This window comes from Mus caroli, unplaced genomic scaffold (assembly GCF_978045245.1).
Source record: "Mus caroli unplaced genomic scaffold, Mus_caroli_1 scaffold_5, whole genome shotgun sequence".
NCBI lineage: Eukaryota > Metazoa > Chordata > Mammalia > Rodentia > Muridae > Mus > Mus caroli.
In genome coordinates, this window is record NW_028227260.1 from 44,404,000 (window position 1) to 44,425,084 (window position 21,085).

A 21,085-nucleotide genomic window follows, 5' to 3' on the forward strand; every position below is an offset into this window, starting at 1 on the left:
TTTTCCAGTCTAAACCTGTACCCTGAGCAGACCTGGGGGCTCTACACCCTCTGCACCCACTCCCACACAGAGGGAGCCAACTCCCAGGTTCTCTGAAATGCCCAGGACCACAAAAGAGGTCACAGCATCTACCCCAACACCCAAAATAACTGGGACCTCCGGAATCCAGGGATGCAGGAACCCCCACCTGGCCATTGGCACAGGTTTCTTCCAGTTTGAACCTGCACACAAAGCATGCCAGGAGGTGCTGGTTCTGCACCCATTCTTAAAACACCCAGAGGGAGCCCAAATCCCAGGTGCACTGAAATGCCCAGGATCACAGAAGGATCTCAACTCCCTGGAGATCAGACACCCCCAGGAGTAATGGAGCTCTGAAACACTCATAATTACAGTTAAGACCACAAAATATTTCCCAATACCCAGCAAAACTGGAAACCCCACCAGAACCAGGAAATCACAAACACCTGCTCATCCAGAGGCACAGATTCTTTACAGCTTATGCCTTTGCCCAGAGCAAGCCAAGGGCATTGGCTCCCCACCTACCCCTGCAACAAACAACGTTTGATACACAGGAGCTCTGATACAATAGGTTCTCAGGAACCCTGGATCCCAGAATCACAGGATCACAGACATAGCTGTATTCTGAGGAGTTTTGACACAATCAGGATCACAAGAAGGACAAGCTCCCTCACAGACTGCAAGGGAAAGTAGCACTAGAGATAACCAGATGGCGAGAGGCAAGAACAAGAACAAAAGCAACAGAAACCAAGACTAGTTGACATCACTAGTACTCCCACTACAGCAAGTATTAGATAACCCATCACACCAGAAAAGCAAGACTCATATTTAAAATCACATCTCATGATGATAATAGAGGACTTTATAAAGGACATAAATAACTCCTTTAAAGAAATACAGGAGAACATACCTAAACAGGTAAAAGCCCTTAAAGAGGAAAAATAAAAATCCCTTAAAGAATTATATGAAAATAAAACCAAACAGGTGAAGGAATTGAACAAAAACTCCAGGACCTAAAAATAGAAAAAGAAACAATAAAGAAAACACAAAGGGAGACAACCCTGGAGATAGAAAACATAGCAATGTGATCAGAAGTCATATATGCAAGTATCAAGAACAGAATACAAGAGATAGAAGAGAGAATCTCAGGTACAGAAGATACCATAGAAAACATTTTCACAATAGTCAAAGAAAATGCAAAGTGCAAAAAACTCCTAATCCAAAACATCCAGGACATAATTAAAATACCAAAAATAAGGATAGTACTTACAGAAGAGATCAAAGATTCCCAACATAAAGGGCAAGTAAATATCATCAACAAAATTATGGAAGAAAACTTTCCTAACTCAAGAAAAAGATACCCATGGAGATACAAGAAGCCTACAGAACTGGACAAGAAAAGAAATTCCTCCTGTCATGTAATAATCAAAACATGAGATGCACAAAACAAAGAAAGAATATTAAAAGCAGTAAGGGAAAAAGGTCAAGTAACATACAAAAGCATATCTATCAGAAGTATACTAGACTTCTCACCAGAGGCTCTAAGGCTCTAAAAGCCAGAAGATCCTGGCCAGATGTCATACAGACATTAAGACAACACAAATGCCAGCCCCGGCTACTATAACCAGCAAAAACCTCAATTACCAGAGATGGAGAAACCAAGATACTCTATGACAAAACTAAACTTACCAATATCTTGCAACAAATCCAGCCCTACAAAGGGTAATGGAAAACTCCATCACAAGGAGGGAAACTATACCCTAGAAAAAGGAAGAAAGTAATCATCTTTCAGCAAAACCAAAAAAAGGTAGCCACACAAACATAACTCCACCTCTAACAACAAAAATAACAGAAAGCAAGAATCATTTTTCTTAATATCTCTTAACAGCAATGGATTCAATTGCTCAATAAAAATACATAGACTAACAGAATGGATAAGGAAACAGGACCCAGCATTTTGGGGCATAAAGGAATAACACCTCAGTGAAAAAGCAGACACTACCTCAGAGTAAAAGGTTGGAAAATTTTTTCAAAACAAATGGTCCATAGAAACAAGCTGGACATGCCTTTCGAATATCAAATAAAATCGACTTTCAGCCATAAGTTATCAGAAATGAGAAGGAAGAGCACTTCATACTTGTCAAAAGAAAAATTTACCAAGATGAACTCTCAATTATAAACATCTGTGTTCCAAATGCAAGGGCATCCACATTCATAAAGGAAATTTTATGGAAGCTCAAAGCACATATTGCAACTCAAACAATAGTAGTAGGAGACTTTAATACTTTACTCTCACCAATGGACAAACCATGGAACCAGAAACTGAGCAGAGAAGCAGAAATACTAACAGAAGTTATGAAGCAAATCGATTTAACAGATATCTATAGAATATTTTCTATAGAAAATACCTGCTTCTCACCAGTTCATGGTACCTTCTCCAAAACTGACCTTATAAGAGGTCACAAAACAGTCTTTAACAGATACAAGAGTATTTAAATAAACCAAATACATTGTATCAGATCACTATGAACAAAGGCTGGTCTTTAATGATAACAAAAACAACAGAAAGCCTACATACACATGGAAGTTGAAAAATGCTCTACTCAATGATAAATCTGTCAATGAATACATAAAGAATGAAATTAATGACTTTTTAGAATTTAATGAAAATCAACACAAAACATACCAAAACTTAAGAGATATAATGAGAACAGTGGTAAGAGGAAATCTCATATCTCTGAAGGCCTACAAAAGAAACTAGAGAGATCACATACTAGCAGCTTGACAACACACATGAAACCTCTAGAACAAAAAGTAGCAAATATACCCCAGATGAGTAGGCAGCAGGAAATAATCAAATTTAGGAGTGAAAGCAACCCAGTAGAAATTAAAAGAACTATACAAAGAATCAACAAAATCAGCAGCTGGTTCTTTGTAAAAATCAGCAAGATAGATAAACCTTTATCCAGACTAACCACAGGGCACAGAGACAGTATCCAAATTAACAAAACAAATTGTTTTGTTATCAGAAAGGAAAAGGAAAACATAAAAAGAGAAACCAAGGAAATTCAAAGAAAACATCAGATCCTACTACCAAAACCTAATCGTCAACAAAACTGGAAAACCTGGATGCACTGAATAAATTTGTAGATGGATACCAGGTACCAAAATTAAATCAGGATCAAGTAAACTATCTAAACAGTCTCATAAATCTTAAATGAATAGAAAGAGTCATAAAAATCCCCCTAACAAAACAAACAAACAAACAAACAAAAACCCCACGATTAGATGGGTTTAGTGCAGAAATCTACCAGTCCTTCAAAGAAGGCCTAATACTTATACTCTTCAAACTATTCCACAAAATAGAAACAGAAGGAACAGTATTCGATTCTTTCTATGAATCCACAGTTATGTTTATACCTAAACCACACAAAGAATCAACAAGAAAGTGAATTTAAGTCCAATTTCTCTTATCAATATGGATGCAACAATACTCAGTAAAATTCTCACAAACAAAATCTAAGCACACATCAAAATGATCATCCATCATGATCAAGCAGGCCTCATCCCAGGGATTCAGGGATGGATCAATATATAGACTGCCACCAATGTAATCTACTATGTAAACATTCAGAAAAGAAAATCAAATGATCATCTCATTAGATGTTGAGAAAGCATTCGACAAAATTCAACACCCCTTCATTGTAAAAGTCTTGGAAACATCAGAAATTCATGGCCCATAACTCAGTATAGTAAAAGCAATATACAGCAAACCAGTAGCAAACATCAAACTAAATGGAGATAAACTTGAAGCAATCCCACTAAAATCAGGGATTAGGTAAGGCTCTCTCTCTCTCTCTCTCTCTCTCTCTCTCTCTCTCTCTCTCTCTCTCTCTCTCTCTCTCTCTCTCTTCAATATAGTACTTGAAGTTCTACACCGAGCAATTAGACAAGAAAAGGAGGTTAAAGGGATACAAATTGGAAAAAAGTAAAAATATCACTGTTTGAAATAGACATGATTGTATACTTAAGTGACCCCAATAATTCCACCAGAGAAGTCCTAAAACCTGATAAACTTCAGCAAAGTTACTGCATATAAACAAATCAGTAGCCTTCCTCTACTCAAAGAATAAACAGGCTGAGAATGAAAGTATGAAAATTACATCCTCCACAATAGCCACAGATTGGTGTGACTCTAACCAAGCAAGTGAAAGATCTGTATGACAAGAACTTCAAGTCTCTGAAGAAAGAAATTGAAGAAGATCACAGAAGATAGAAAGATTTCCCATGATCATAGATTGGCAGGATTAATACAGAAAACATGGCCATCTTGTTGAAAGCAATCTACAGATTCTAAGCAATCCCCATGAAAATCCGAACTCAACTCTTTACATTGTTAGAAAGAACAATTTGTAAATTCATTTGGAATAACAAAAAAACCTAGGATAGCAAAAACTCTTCTCAACAATAATTGAAATTCTGGGAGAATCACTTTCCCTGATCTTAAGCTGTATTACAAAGCAATAACTAAAAAAAAAAAAAAAAAAAAAAAAAAAAAAAAAAAAAAAAAAAAAAAAAAAAAAAAATCTGCATGGTGCTGGTACAAAGACAGGCAGGTAGATCAATGGAATAGAATTAAATACCTTAAAATGAACCCACACACCTATGGTTCCTTGATCTTTGACAAAGGATCTAAAACCATCCAGTGGATAAAAGACAGCATTTTCAACACATGATGCTGGCTCAACTGGAGGTCAGCATGTAGAAGAATGAAAATTGATCCATTCTTTTCTCCTTGTACAAAGCTCAAGTCTAAATGGATCAAGTCCCTTCATCTAAAACCAAGTACACTGAATCTAATAGAAGAGTAAGTGGGTAAGAATCTCAAACACATTAACACAGGGGAAATTTTCCTAAACAAAACCCCAATGGCTCAGTCGCTAAGATCATCTTTAGTCAAATTGTACCTTATAAAATTGAAAATCTTTTATAAAGCAAAGGACACTGTCAAAAGGACAAAACAGTACCTACAGATTGGGATAAGATTTTTATTTCCAATGCTACATTCAATAGAATTTTAATATCCAATATATACAAAGAAATCATAAACTTACACTCCAGAAAACCAAATAACCATATTAAAAATCGGGTACATAGCTAAACAAGAAATTCTCAACTGAGGAATCTAGAATAGCTGAGATGTACCTAAAGAAATGTTTAATATCCTTAATCATCAGGGAAATGCAAATCAAAACAATTCTGAGATTCAACCTCACACCAGTCACAATGGCTAAGATTAAAAACCCACGTGACAGCAGATGCTGGCGAGGATGTGGAGAAAGAGGGACACTCCTCCATTGTTGGTGGGATTTCAAGCTGGTACAACCACTCTGGAGTCTAGTGGTTCCTCTGAATATGGGACATAGTACTATCTGAGGACCCAGCTATTCCATTCCTGGGAATATATCCAAAATATTTTCAAATATATAATAAGGACACATGCTTCACTATGTTCATAGCAGCCTTATTTATAATAGCCAGAAGCTGGAAAGAACCAAGATGTCCTTCAACAGAGGAATGGTTACAGACAAAGTGGTACAATTAAAGAATGGATTAATATTTATCTCTCAAAGGAGTACTGGTCTGCTTACTTTCATATAAAATGCATACAAGACAAAAGTAAGGCCAATGTCTTCTGAGAAAGAAAAAGATTTTATGAACTCGTTGCAAGGATCTTTTTAATATCACTTAAGACACTTGTAAAATATGAATTTTATAGTATTTTTATAATATGTTATAAACTTTCATGCTAATGTTATTTAACTTTATTTCTTTTATAATAAGTTGGAGGACACTTTATTTTTTTCTTTTTCCATTTTCTTTACGATTTTTCTTTGTTGTAAAGAACTTTTAAGAAACAGATCTGAGAATACCAAATGTATATCATTATGAAAGATGTGAATTTCTCATTTTAATCTGTGAAATATATACAAGAGAGAACTCAATGTGGAGAATATATCTGGCCCTATTGCTATAACTGAACTGTGAGAAAGATAGATTTCACTAGAAGAATTATGTGTATAAAGAAGGAAAACACCATAAGTAAAATATTTTCCTCAATATGGTATGCCTAACTAAATAGGAACAATACTGAGAACACTAAATGAATATATCAGTTCGATCCAAATCCTTTCACAGCACGTCTAAACAGTTTTTTTTTAAGCAAACATAGTTTTTATAGTATTTGACCTATGTAATCTCTGAACACATTTTCCTGACCTTAATGTTTGAGTAGGCAAATGACTACCCTGACTCAAACTAGGAAAATTATTTTAGGCATGGTGGATGAATGGGGATAATGGTTTAAAAAAAAGCAGCCAAGATTATGTGTTCAAGTGTCTTGGGGTTAAGGCAGTAGAATGGAGTATTTACAATGCAAAGTATAGTTTGTTGGTTTGCAAACTTTAAAATATTTAATATCTAAAGTTAAAAAATTGTTAATTTTTGTTCCTGCTTTGTTCATTATTGATTCTTATATACAGAATTATGCAAGGGATTTTATCCATTTTTTTTTATGGCAACTGAAACCAATCTTAAGGACTTGAAGTGAGGAAAATGGCATTTCACAATGTAAAGTAGATTAACAAATACTTCTACAAGAATTTATGTATTTGTATATCTCACTATTGATAATACACTGATAACCAAATTTTTTATCCATATAATATAGCTAGTCACTTGTTCAGCTTGATGATCTCATTCTATTAGTTCCTCAACTCTACAATAACTGTAATATACATATGAATAGTTGATCATTTTGTCAATATATAATTGTCCTATAAGTTTGGCTTATTGAAGGAAAACATTTTATTCTCATTGAAGCAGAAATATGTTTGCTAAACATAGAAAATTTACTCCACTATAAAATTCTAAATGTAATTGTATTAACAGGACAAATATGCATCTGTAACTCTAATGTGACATTCAACTGGTAGTAAATATGAACAGCATATTTATAAAGTGAGTTTATCAATAAAATATATACTCAAGTGATTCAGAGGAACATCCATGCATACAGTTAAATATATATGTATAGATCATTAACTTAACCAAAGACCATAAGCTAATATTTAGATAGATTTTAATGATGGTTCTACAAATACTAAGGATTCAGAGTTAAGCCATTATTTTATCACCTTTCAGATTGGGAAGACCTCGTTTATTCAATTTTGGTAATAATATTGTGTATACTCATTAAACCCTGACTTTAATAGTATTTCTTAGGTGCACAAATTTGAAATATCAAGTTAATTAAATTATTTAACTAACGTGTAGTATTATAACATTTTGCTTCCTCAATTTGTTAGAGTTGATGAAAATACTAGTGCCAACATTCTAAAGTTTTATGGTCTAAGAGAATTACTGTTAAATCAAATGTCTGAAAATATGTGTTCAGTAATTTTTAGCGAATGGTTATTTTTAAATATCACAAGTACTGAAATAAAGAATCTAGGACTTAATGTATTTGTGTAAAAAAAATCATCAATGTAGTATGTTTCTTTGAGCTTTTGTGTTTCAATTAAAATTAGTATATAAAATGGCATTCCTCAAGGATTGTTACCTGTAGTTAATAGATATAGCATGAAATATCATCTAGCTCATTGAATGTGTAATAAATAATAATTGATTCTAAATCAGAATGGTATGTAGAAAATTTCAGATATTCTATAACTGCTTAAAATATTACCATATGTGGGGATTTGCAGGTTGGTCTCCAGTTGAGCTGGGGTCTGAACCCTGGGAATGGTGATAATTCACCTTCATGACATGGTAGGTGTTCCCTTATGCTCCTGGAATTCTGGCCCCTGCTTAAGTTATCACCCCCCACAACCCCCACAAGAGAAGCATGGTAGGTAGTTATATAGGCAATGGCCCAAGCTTCTGACCTTCAGGCTAAACTCCTCCCCAATTACCTAGCAACAGTAAAGACCATAAAAAGGGCTGTTCAGCCCTACCTCAGTCTCTTAGCTCTCTCATTCCTTTGTTCTCTTACCTCTCACTTCTCTCACTCCTCTCTCTGCTTTCCTTTCTCTTTGTCTTCTCCTCTCCTCTCTCCTCTCTTCTCCTCTCCTCTCTCTTACTCTCTTTCTCTCTAGCTTTCCCCCTCTCTCTTTTCTACCTTCTCTCTTTCCCCCTGCATTTCTATAATAAAGCTCTAAAACCATAGAGAGAGTCTCTGCTCATTAAGGCTGTGTGCACTCTAGCAGGTGTTGGTAACTTCTTCCCTCATTCCTCTCTCCTATAACCCTGGGGCTTTAGCAAGGTAGCACTGGCATCCCCAGGTAGGGCTGCCCCTTGGCTACTCCATGAAGAGTGGGATAGAGCAATGCCCATCCAGGGATGAGTGGAAAATGTATGGCAACTCTCCCATGCCTGACAGACCAGAGGATAGAGAAAACTCTGGTGGGGTGTGGGTCTCTTACCCCCTATTTCCACAGGCCCCCTTCTATGGCCCCACAACCATAATTCTGATATTTGCTTTGATATCTCAGTATGCCTTTGTTAAATCTACCTCCAAGTCTAAGGAAAACTACTGAGGCTTGTAGCAGCAGTGTCCTCACATGGATGTCCAAAGAGGCCATTGTATGAAGCTGTGAAAGTGAAACCTTGAAGACTTTAAAATGCTGGCAATGTGTGAATCATGGAATACCTGCCAACAAAAGCTGATGACAGGGAATGGAGCAGCTAAGCAGGGAATAGTGTGGTGAGTAAACTAATCTCAAAGTAGTTGGAGCTTTGCCAACAGATATGGAGATGCAGAGTTTGGAGTTTGTGTTGCTGGTTTTTGGTCTTTCTGTCCAGAATTTCCTCGCTATGTTTCTTTTTCTTCCATTTGGAATGGTAATGAGTATACTGTGCCATTGAATGTTGTAAGTATGTGATTTGCTTTTACGTTTTGATTTTACTGGATATTAGTAAAGAAGTCATTTGTGTCATAGGAGACATTGGACTTTCAAAAAGGGTTAAGACTGTTATAGACTATGAGAATTTTTGAAGTTAGACTACCATTCACTTCTGCAATATGATATGACTATAGGCCTATGGGAGTCAGGCAGTGGTTTGAATGAAAATGGCATACATAAGCTCATAGGGAGTGACACTAGTAGGAGATATGCCCTTGTTGGAGTAGTTATGAATTTGTTGGAATATGTGTGTCACTGGGGGTGTGCTTTGAGGTCTCAAATGCTCAAACTAACCCCAATGTCACTTTCTGTCTGATGCCTTCAGATCCAGGTATAGAACTCTTAGTTACTTCTCCAGCGCTATCCCTGCATGCCATAATAATGACAATGAGCTAAACCTCTGAACTGCAAGCCACTGCAATTAAATGCTTTTCATTATAAGACTGTCAGTGTTCATAGTGCCTATAGTAATAAAACGCTAAGACATTGGGCATCTTGCTTTCTTCTTTTGCAAACCATCTTTCTTACCAGTTTCAGCCTTTCAGATTTTTCCCTTAACTTTATACTTTTTGCTACCTATAGCATCTATTGTCGTTTGAAAGAATGTCCTCCATAGACTCCTTTAATTGTTTCTAATTAGTGGAACATGTGGGAAAGATTAGGAGATATAGCCTTTTTGAAGGATGTGTAACTGGGGTTGGACTTTGAGGTTTCAAAAGCCCAGGCTGTTGGTAATTCCTTGAGGCTCCACCCAACACCTACCTAGCAACAGTTTGCATTTCTGCCCACCAGTAAGAGCCAAAAGACACATCTATGAGAAGACTACTCTTACCAAATACAGCCCCTCCTCTCTCCTTCTCAATCTTTCCCTCTCTCCTTTCTTCCTTCCCTCCATACCCCTACCCCTCTCTCCCTTCCTCTGTTCTTTCTTCCCTCTCTATCTCTTCCCGCCTCCTATAGGTGTTCATGGCCGGCTCTTTCTCTCTTCCTCTCTCTTTGTCCTCTGTCTGCAACTTTACCTGCCTTTATTCCTTTTCCAGGTTTCCTTCGCTTCCCCCAATAAACTTCCTTTAATAGTAGGCCTGTCCTATGGCTGGTGGTTCAGGGGGAGAGCTTGGCATGAGGCCAAAGATATGCTCCATCCCAGTGCATTATACCACTGTTTTATATAAAACACAGTACAAACCAGTCACAGTCTCTTTGCATCCATCTTCCAGTTAAGATGTTAGTGCTCACCTGCTCCTCCAGTAAATTACTGGTACTGATACCTGGTCTTATTTTGTTTGGTGAGTATTTTCTTCCTTTGTTTCTGTTGCCCTCTTTTAGGAAAGAGTGATGGATATGTGTTGCTAGGAAATTATCTGGGATCCAGATAGGTATGGTCATTGGGAGTCCAAGTAAACTGCATTTACAGGTATTGGGAGAACACAGTTAGGAATGGGACTGATCTAAGAGGCAGGGATTAAGGGGTTCCAAAGGAGAGAGGAAAGCAGCATTTTTATACAGGATTTGCTCAGTTCCCCAGGAGTGAGGGAAGAAATTTAGAAGAGGCCATAAAAAGAAGTTTGCTACACATAGGGTAAGACTGGAGATTCGATATGGTGAAGCAGATGGGGAGGTAAAGATATCTGTAGTTAGCCTACCTGCTTAGCTGGCTGTTGTGACCTGAGGGTTCCCAGGGACTGCATGCTGAAGTTAGGGCCTTAGAAAAACCAGTGAGTGAGTGGAGGGAAGGAAGTTAGAAGGGAAATAATTAAAAAATACTTACCAGAATATTGGCTAGAGGTAATTTAATGAAAAAAAAAAAAACAAAAAAACAAAAAACGGTAGCCTATCAGCATCTATACCACTGAAGACAATGATACTTTCTTAGTAGCTCTTAACTGCCAATAAAAGCAGAATGAGAGAAACCTGGGGACTTGTTGAAAAGACAGATTCCAATAGGAGATACAAAACTATGAGAGTGGGAAATTAGAGGCAAAAATAACTTAATTATATATATTTATTAATTAATAACTTAATTATATATATAAAAGTTTTCAAAAATAAAGCATAAAAGTAAGAGATAAATAACAATAGCAAAAAATTATAGGGTATTATTCTGACTATGATAGCATTTACATTGGAAGAAACATTTAATTATTTCCTTCCTGAGATAAGCTTTATCAAAGTATGTTTAGATAAAATTTAATTGGAATAATTTAGCTCGGTAAATCAAACAATAACTATGTATTTCTTAACCAGTTTGCAAGGCACAGCTAAGGAGAGAGTTAATTAAGAACGTCTTTAAAGATCCTTCCTGTCTTTCATCTGCACACACAAGCTGAAGCTGTCAACAGTCGGCTATGCACAGGTCTTGCCAGGATTTTTCTGTTCTCCCAGCAGTGTTTTCACTCACAGGCTCAGAGGTCACTTTTCACAGGCTCAGAGGTTACTTAGTTACTTTCTCTCCAATAACTGTGTGGAGTGGGGTCAGACAGGAGCACATGGGGTACAGGATCAGTGGAGCAGCTGGGACTGGCGAGACCCGGACTCCCAGGAGGGCTAACACAGACTAACAGACCCATAGGAGGAACAAGCTCCAGCCAGAGACAGCAAGAACATCTAATACCAGAGATAACCAGATGGTGAAAGGCAAACACAAGAATTATACCAACAGAAACCAAGACTACTTGGAACCATCAGAACCGAGTTCTCCCACCACAGCAAGTCCTGGATATTCCAACACACCAGAAAAGCAAGATGTGGATTTAAAATCATATCTCATGATGCTGATAGAGGATTTTTAAGAAGGAGATAAACAACTCCCTTAAAGAAATACAGGAGAAACTAGGTAAACAGGTAGAAGTCCTTAAAGTGGAAACACAAAAATCCCTTAAAGAAATACAGGAAAACATATCCAAACAGTTGAAGGAATTGAACAAAATCGTCCAGGATCTAAAAATGGAAGTAGAAACAATGAAGAAATCACAAAGGGAAACAACTCTGAAAATAGAAAACCTAAGGAAGAGATCAGGAGCCATAGATGGAAGCATAACAAACAGAATACAAGAAATGGAAGAGAGAATCTCAGGCGCACAAGATACTATAGACAATATTGACACAACAATCAAAGAAAATGCAAAATGCAAAAAGATCCTAACTCAAAACATATAGGAAATCCAGGATTCAATAAGAAGATCAAACTTAAGGATAATATGTATAAAAGAGCTGGGCAGTGATGGTACATGTCTTTAATCCTAGCACTTGGGAGGCAGAGGCAGGCACATTTTGAGTTCAAGGACACCCTGGTCTACAGAGTGATTTCCAGGACAGCCAGGGCTATAAAGAGAAACCCTGTCTCAAAAAACAGCCAACTAAACAAAATATGCGTAGAAGACAGTGAATATTTCCAAGTAAAATGGCCAGTAAATATCTTCAACAAAATTATAGAAGAAAATTTCCTAAGATGAAGAAAAAAAGAGATGCCCATGAACCTACAAGAAGCCTACAGAACACCAAAGAGATTGGATCAGAAAAGAAATTTCTCCTGTCACATAATAATCAAAACATCAATTGCACAAAACAAAGAAAGAATATTAAAAGCAGTAAGGGTTTTTATGTGTCAAATAATACATAAAGGCAGACTAAATAGAACTAAACCAGACTTCTTACCAGAGACATTGAAAGCAGAAGATCCTGGGCAGACATCACACAGACCCTAAGAGAACATGAAAGACAGCCCAGGCTACTATACCCAGCTAAAGTCTCAATAACCATAGATAGAAAACTTAAGATATTCCATGACAAAAAAAAAACCAAATGTACAGAATATCTCTCCACAAATCGACCCCTTCAAAGGACAATAAATGGAAAATTTCAACACAAGGAGGGAACCTACACCCTAGAAAATGCTAGAAAATAATCTTTTTTAACAATCTGAAAAGAAGGTAACGAAAACAAACAAGCAAACAAACATTATTCTACCTCTAGCAAATAAAATATCAGGAAGCAAGAATGATTGTTCTTTAAGATCTCTTAATATCACTGGGCTCAATTCGCCAATAAAAATACATAGACAAACAGACTGGATATGTAAACAGGACCCAATATTTTGCCCCATACAGGAAACACAGCTCGGTGACAGAGAGAGACACAACCTCAGAGTAAAAGGCTAGAACACAATTCTCCAAGCAAATGGTCCCAGGAAACAAGCTGGAGTAGCCATTCAAATATAGAATAAAATTTTCTTTCAAGCTAAAGTTATCAAAAAAGATAAGGAAGGACACTTCATATTCATCAAAGGAAAAATCTACAAAGAAGAACTCTTAATTCTGAATATCTATGCTCTTAATGCAAGGGCACCCACATTCATAATATAAACTTTACTAAAGCTCAAAGCACACATTGCATCATACACAATAATAGTGGGAGACTTCAACACCCCATTCTCAACAATGGACACATTATGGAAACAGAAACTAAACAAAAACACTGTGAAACTAATAGAAATAATGAAACAAATGGATTTAACAGATATCATTAGAACATTTTATTGTAAAACAAAATGATGTACTTTCTTCTCAGCACCTCTTGGTCCCTTCTCCAAAACTGACCATATAATTGGTCACTAAACAGGCCTTGACAGATACAAAAATATTGAAATATTCCCATGCATCCTATCAGATCACCACAGACTAAGGCTGGTCTGCAATAACAACATAAACAATAGAAAACCCACAAACATGAAGAAGCTGAACAACACTATATTCAATGATAAATTGGTCAAGGTATAAATAAAGAACGATGCTAAAGACTTTTTAAAAGATTAATGAAAGTAAAGCCACACCATACCCATACCCATGGGACACAATGAAAGCAGTCCTAAGAGGAAAACTCATACCACTGAGGAGTGACTACAAAAAGAACCTGAAGAGAGCATACAGTAGCAGCTGGAGAGCACATCTGAAAGCTCTAGAACAACAACAACAAAACAAAAACAAATTCACCCAAGAGGAATAGATAGCAGAAAATACTCAATCTCAGTGCTGAAATTAACTGAGTGGAAACAGAGTCTGGGGACACCCCAAGGTCCCCAGAGGACTCTCCACAGGATCTTAGGACCTCTGGTGAGTGGATCTCAACTTCTGCCAGGAGGCAGGTTCGAACACCAGATATCTGGGCACCTTTCCTGCAAGAGTCTCGAGAGCTTGCTTGCAGAGAGTACTCTGACCACTGAAACTCAGGAGAGAGGTAGTCTCCCAGGTCTGCTGATAGAGGCTAACATAATCACCAGAGGAACAAGCTCTAACCAGAGACAATTATAACAACTAACTCCAGAGATTACCAGATGGCGAAAGGCAAATGTAAGAATCATACTAACAGAAACCAAGACCACTCACCATCAGCAGAACACAGCACTCCCACCCCACCCAGTCCTGGGCACCCCAACACACCCGAAAAGATAGACCCAGATTTAAAAGCATACATCATGATGATGGTAGAGGACATCAAGAAGGACTTTAATAACTCACGTAAAGTAATACAGGAAAACACTGCTAAACAGGTAGAAGACCTTGAAGAGGAAGCACAAAAATTCCTTAAAGAACTGCAGGAAAACACGACCAAACAGGAGATGTAATTGAATAAAACAATTCAAGACCAAAAAAGGGAAGTAGACACAATAAAGAAAACCCAAAGTGAGCAAATGCTGGAGATAGAAACCCTAGGAAAGAAATCTGGAACAATAGATGCAAGCATCAGCAACAGAATACAAGAGATGGAAGAGAGAATCTCAGGTGCAGAAGATTCCATAGAGGACATCGACACAACAATCAAAGAAAATACAAAATGCACAAAGATCCTAACTCAAAACATCCAGGAAATCCAGGACACAATGAGAAGACCAAACCTACGGATAATAGGAGTAGATGAAAATGAAGATTTTCAACTTAAAGGGCCAGCAACTATCTTCAACAAAATTATAGAAGAAAACTTTCCAAACCTAAAGAAAGACATGCCCATGAACATGCAAGAAGCCTACAGAACTCTAAATAGAATGGACCAGAAGAGAAATTCCTACTGATACATAATAATCAGAACAACAAATGCACTAAATAAAGATAGAATATTAAAAGCAGTAAGGAAAAAAGGCCAAGTAACATATAAAGGCAGGCCTATCAGAATTACAACAGACTTTTCACCTGAGACTATGACAGCCAGAAGCTCCTGGACAGATGTTATACAGATACTAAGAGAACACAAATGCCAGCCCAGGCTACTATACTCAACCAAATTCTCAATTACCATAGATGGAGAAACAAAGTATTCCACAAAAAAACCAAATTCACACATTATCTTTCCATAAATCCAGCCCTTCAAAGGATAATAAAAGAAAAAAAACAATACAAGGATGGAAACCATGCCCTAGAAAAAGCAAGAAAGTAATCCTTCAACAAACCATAAAGAAGACAGTCATAAGAACAGAATGTCAACTCTAACAACAAAAATAATAGGAAGCAACAGTTACTTTTCCTTAATATCTCTTAATATCAATGGATTCAAATCCCCAATAAAAATACATAGACTAACAGACTGGCTACACAAACAGGACCAAATATTTTGCTGCTTACAGGAAACCCATCTCAGGGAAAAGACTGACACTACCTCAGAGTGAAGGTCTGGAAAACAATTTTCCAAGCAAATGGTCTGAAGAAACAAGCTTGAGTAGCCATTCTAATATCTAAATAAAATCGACTTCCAACCCAAAGTTATCAAAAAAGTAAAGGAGGGACACTTCATACTCATCAAAGGTAAAATCATCCAAGAGGAACTCTCAATTCTGAATATCTATGCTCCAAAAGAATTTCTTTTTAGCTTTGTTACAGATCTATTCAGATGTTTAAAATAATGCTTAAATTCGAAGAGTTTTGCTTTTAATGAACTGGTGATCACTAGATAATTTTGCCTGTAGGTATGGCTAACATAGCTTTACAATATGTAAAATTTTGTATTGTCTGCTTCAATACAAAAAACAAAGTTTAAATCTTTCAGTATATATTGTTTCCTAAGTAAAAAGTATTCTATTAGCCAATGCCTCTAAAGGAAAGTTTAAAGTTCTGGGAATAATTGTTGCTCCATAAGATTCAGAGACAATATTTTTAATATTTAGAGTTTTAGTTATACTGGAAAATTGTGGTACAAATTTGCTTCAATTTTTTTATTTTCAAAACCTCCAAGAAATGTTTTGTCAACAATTTAATGTTACACATGTTACTGAGATATATTTTATAATTCTCAAATACAAGATATTGTAAAACTTTAAAAACTATACCTTCTTTAAAAACAAAGAAAGAGGGGAATTATATCCCTGTGCACATTATTTGGATCACATTTTTGTTTTTGGAAAAACTGGATATAATAGTGTCTAGGGCAGATAAAAAGGATCCACTTATTGGCACATGCCATGATCCTGTTCAGATACTTAATATGGGGGGAAGAGGGAATGTTTCTGTTTCTTCCACAGAATGCTACAAGAGCATGCTAGCTTCCAATGTGACAGGCTGACCTGTGACCTGTGAGTGCCCTGACAGTGGTGACCAGAAAGCTGTGTTGAGTGCACAAAAGAGGAAAAATCGGAGAGCAGCCACTTACAAACAGATAAAGAAACTTCCTATCTCCACCATGGGCTGCAGCAAGGAGTACCAACCTGGTGCCAACTTAAAATAAAAACAACTAAAAAAGCTGACTCGTGAGGCAAAAAGACTGGTACAGAAAATGTACAAGATGCTTTCGTCAGAGATACTGTTTTTTGCCATTCAGGCCAGCTCCTTATAAGCTATCAAAGTTTGTGTATCTTACCTATATGCTTATTGTTAGATAATTTTAAGAGTTAAGATCGCCAATCTTGGCAAGTCTTTTTATATTCATTGTAATTCTTGTCAATTAACTAATTGTGTAGATCCTAATTTAGATAAGGAATCTATTGTTATGTTTTTGTAAGAGACCTTCTTATGTTTTGCTGCCTATTAGAGTTAGGAAATGATCCTTGGTTTAAAAATCTGGGAATGCAAACTTTGAAAAGGTATCTACCATAGCTTTAGATCAGCAGTTACGTACTGCCCATTTTAAGGAAGTTTAAGACCTAAAGAGGAACCAGAGTAAATAGAACTATAGCTGAGTTACACCCATGCACATGTATTTACAATGGCCTAGGGGGAAAGGTGAACTACTAAAACTGGTTTTCAACCTCCCCCTGGCTCTCGACCTTGTCCTCCCTTGTGGGGCCCCTATTGGGACTCCTACTATTGATCTCCTTCGGTCCTTGGGCATTTCAGAAATTGACCTGATTTGTTAAATCTCAAATTGATTCATCTCTTTCAAGCACATTTGTTTCAGTTCATTACCATCAGCTGGACGTTGGTGATAACAAGCAGGTTACTGGAGAAGAGGCAGACATGGATACCGCTTCATCACCCTCTTCTCGGGGAGAGAGACTCAATTTCCATAAAATGCTTAAGTAAGATCATTCCCCTCCCCCAAATTCGGCCATCAGTCTCATGCCACGAATCATTTATAGATTGCCTTAGTCTGTGCTTCCGACATGGTAATATATGTTCTCGCCACATTGGAAACTAAACAGTCATCCCAGGCTAGACACATCGAAAAATTGGAACTTGAAGCCGTCGCCCGTGAGAGTTGTAAGACTAAGTACTGCACAGAGATTAGTCTGGAAGCTGTTAGACAGTCTCTGAGAGGCATGTCTGATTGCATGAAGGTTGAGTGCCCTAGGGTCCTTCCCCCAGGAAAAACGGCACGGGAGCAGGTCAGGATTACTCTGGGTAGAAGTCTGTGGGCCTAAGAGTCAATCCTGTACATGGCCCCTAACATTGCACACTGGGGATCAGACCTCTACCTCTACCCACGGAGCTTGCTTCGTTCCTAAATCCCTTGGCTGGCCCAGGTTATATCCAACAGACTGGGACCATTAATTCAAGCCTCATAGATGACTTGTCCTTGTGTCCTTCATGGTTTTAAGAGAATCACCCGGTGAGCAAACAGACGTTTAAGCGATCAATAAAACATGGCTACAAATTTATTATACAATATACCTTTATAAAAATATTAAAACGGGGGAGATGTTGGGAGCTATTGAGACAACTCTTGATCTCTAAATTGGGCCTCTCCCCCTGAGAAGAAAAAGGGGTCAAAAGCGGTACCGACACACCAATTCTGAGAATGTTCCAGCCCTAAGCCATCACCGATGTCCTGACCACACCCTGATACCACCAAGTTCCTGCTTCCCCGTGTAGCTGCCAAAAGAAAGAATTTCTATTGCCCCCCTCCCATAAGTAATTCTCCTTTTGCTTGTATTGCCCTACCCCTCCCACTGATAAGTATCTGTACTTCCCCTTTTGCTTGTGCATTTAAGCCTTCGGTCTTTCTCAAAAAACGGGGCTTTGATACATTCCAGAACGGTTTCCGTGTCGTTATTCGTACAAGGCCCTCATCTCTCTCTACCCCCCATTTGGTTCTTAGGAGGAGGTCCCCTCGTGACCTTCGAATAACTGGAACTGCTGGACGGGTCAGGGCAGATCTTGGAATCAGAAACTAAAAAGGGACACAGTGAAACTAACAGAAGTTATGAAACAAATAGACTTAACAGATATCTACAGAACATTTTATCCTAAAACAAAAGGATATATCATCTTCTCAGCAACTCATGGTACCTTCTCCAAAATTGACCATATAATTGGTCACAAAACAGGCCTCAACAGATACAAAAATATTGAAATTGTCCCATGCGTCATATCAGACCACCATGGACTAAGGCTGATCTTCAATATCAACATAAATAATGGAAAACCAACATTCACCACGTGGAAACTGAACAACACTCTTCTCAATGATACTTTGGTCAAGGAAGGAATAAAGAAAGAAATTAAAGACTTTTTAGAGTTTAATGAAAATGAAGCCACAACATACCCAAACTTATGGGACACATTGAAAGAATTTCTAAGAGGAAAACTCACAGCTCTGAGTTTGTCCCAAAAGAAACTAGAGAGAGCACACACTAGCAGCTTGACAACACACCTAAAAGCTCCAAAACAAAAAGTAGCAAATTCACCCAAGAGGAGTAGACTGCAGGAATTAATCAAACTCAGGGGTGAAATCAACCAAGAGGGAACAAGAACTATTAAAAGAACAACCAATCGAGGAGCCAGTTCTTTGAGAAAATCAACAAAATAGATAAACCCTTAGCCAGACTCACTAGAGGGCACAGGAACAGCACCCTAATTACCAAATTCAAAAATGAAAAGGTAGACATAACAACAGATCCTGAAGAAATCCAAAACACCATCACATCCTTCTACAAAAGGCTATACTCAACAAAACTGGAAAACCTGGACGAAATGGACAAATTTCTAGACAGATATCAGGTACCAAAGTTAAACCAGGATCAAGTTAATGATCTAAACAGTCCCATACCCCCTAATGAAACAGAAGCAGTCATTAATAGTCTCCCAACCAAAAAAAAAAAAAAAAGCCCAGGAATAGATGGGTTCAGTGCAGAGTTCTATCAGACCTACAAAGAAGATCTAATTCCAGTTCTGCACAAACTATTCCAGAAAATAGATGTAGAAGGTACTCTAACCAACTCATTCTATGAATCCACAATTAATGTGATACCTAAACCACAGAAATGTCAAACAAACATAGAGAACTTCACACCAATTTCCCTTATGAATATCAATGCAAAAATACTCAATAAAATTTTCTCTAACCAATTCCAAGAACACATTAAAACAATCATCAATCCTGACCAAGTAGGTTTTATTCTAGGGATGCAGGGATGGTTTAATATACGGAAATCCATCAACGTAATCCATTATATAACAAACTCGAAGACAAAACCATATGATCATCTCCTTAGAGGCAGAGAAAGCATTTGACAAAATCCAACACCCATTCATGATAAAAGTCTTAGAAAGATCAGGAATGCAAGGCCCTTACCTAAACATGATAAAAGCAAGCTACAGCAAACCAGTAGCCAACAGGTAAGTAAATGGTGAGAAGCTGGAAGCAATCCCACTAAAATCTGGGACTAGACAAGGCTGTACACTTTCTCCCTACCTATTCAACATTGTATTTGAAGTCCTAGCCAGAGAAATTGGACAACAAAAGGAGATCAAGGGGATACAAATTGGAAAGGAAGAAGTAAAAATATCACTTTTTGCAGATGATATGATATTATATATATATATATATATATATATATGTATATATATATATATATATATATATATATATATATATATATATATCCCTAAAAATTCTACCAGAGAACACCTAAACCTGATAAACAGCTTCGGTTTAGTAGCTGGATATAAGATTAACTCAAACAAGTAAATGGTCCTTCTCTACACAAGGAATAAACAAGCTGAGAAAGAAGTTTGGGAAACAACACCCTTCTCAATAATCACAAATAATATAATATACCTTGGTGTGACTCTAACTAAGGAAGTGAAAGATCTGCATGATTAGAACTTCAAGTCTGAAGAAAGAAATTAAAGAAGATCTCAGAAGATTGAAAGATCTCCCATGCTCATGAATAGGCAGGATCAATATTGTAAAAATGGTTATCTTGCCAAAAGCAATCTACAGATTCAATACAATCCCCATAAAAATTCCAACTCAATTCTTCAAGGAATTAGAAAGTGCAATCTGCAAATTCATCTGGAATAACAAAAAACCTAGGATAGCAAAATCTCAAGGATAAAAGAAACTCTCTTGGAATCACTAAAGCTGTACTACAGAGCAATTGAAATAAAAAACTGCACAGTACTGGTATAGCCACAGACAAGTAGACCAATGGAATAGAATTGAAGACCCAGAAATCAACCCACACACCTATGGTCACTTGATCTTTGACAAAGGGGGTAAAAACACCCAGTGGAAAAAAGACAGCATTTTCAAAAAATGGTGCTGGAACAACTGGTGTTTATCATGTAGAAGAATGTGAATTGATCCATTCCTATTTACCTGTACTAAGTTAAAATCTAAGTGGATCAAGGAACTCCACATAAAACCAGAGACACTAAAACTTATAGAGGATAAAGTGGGGA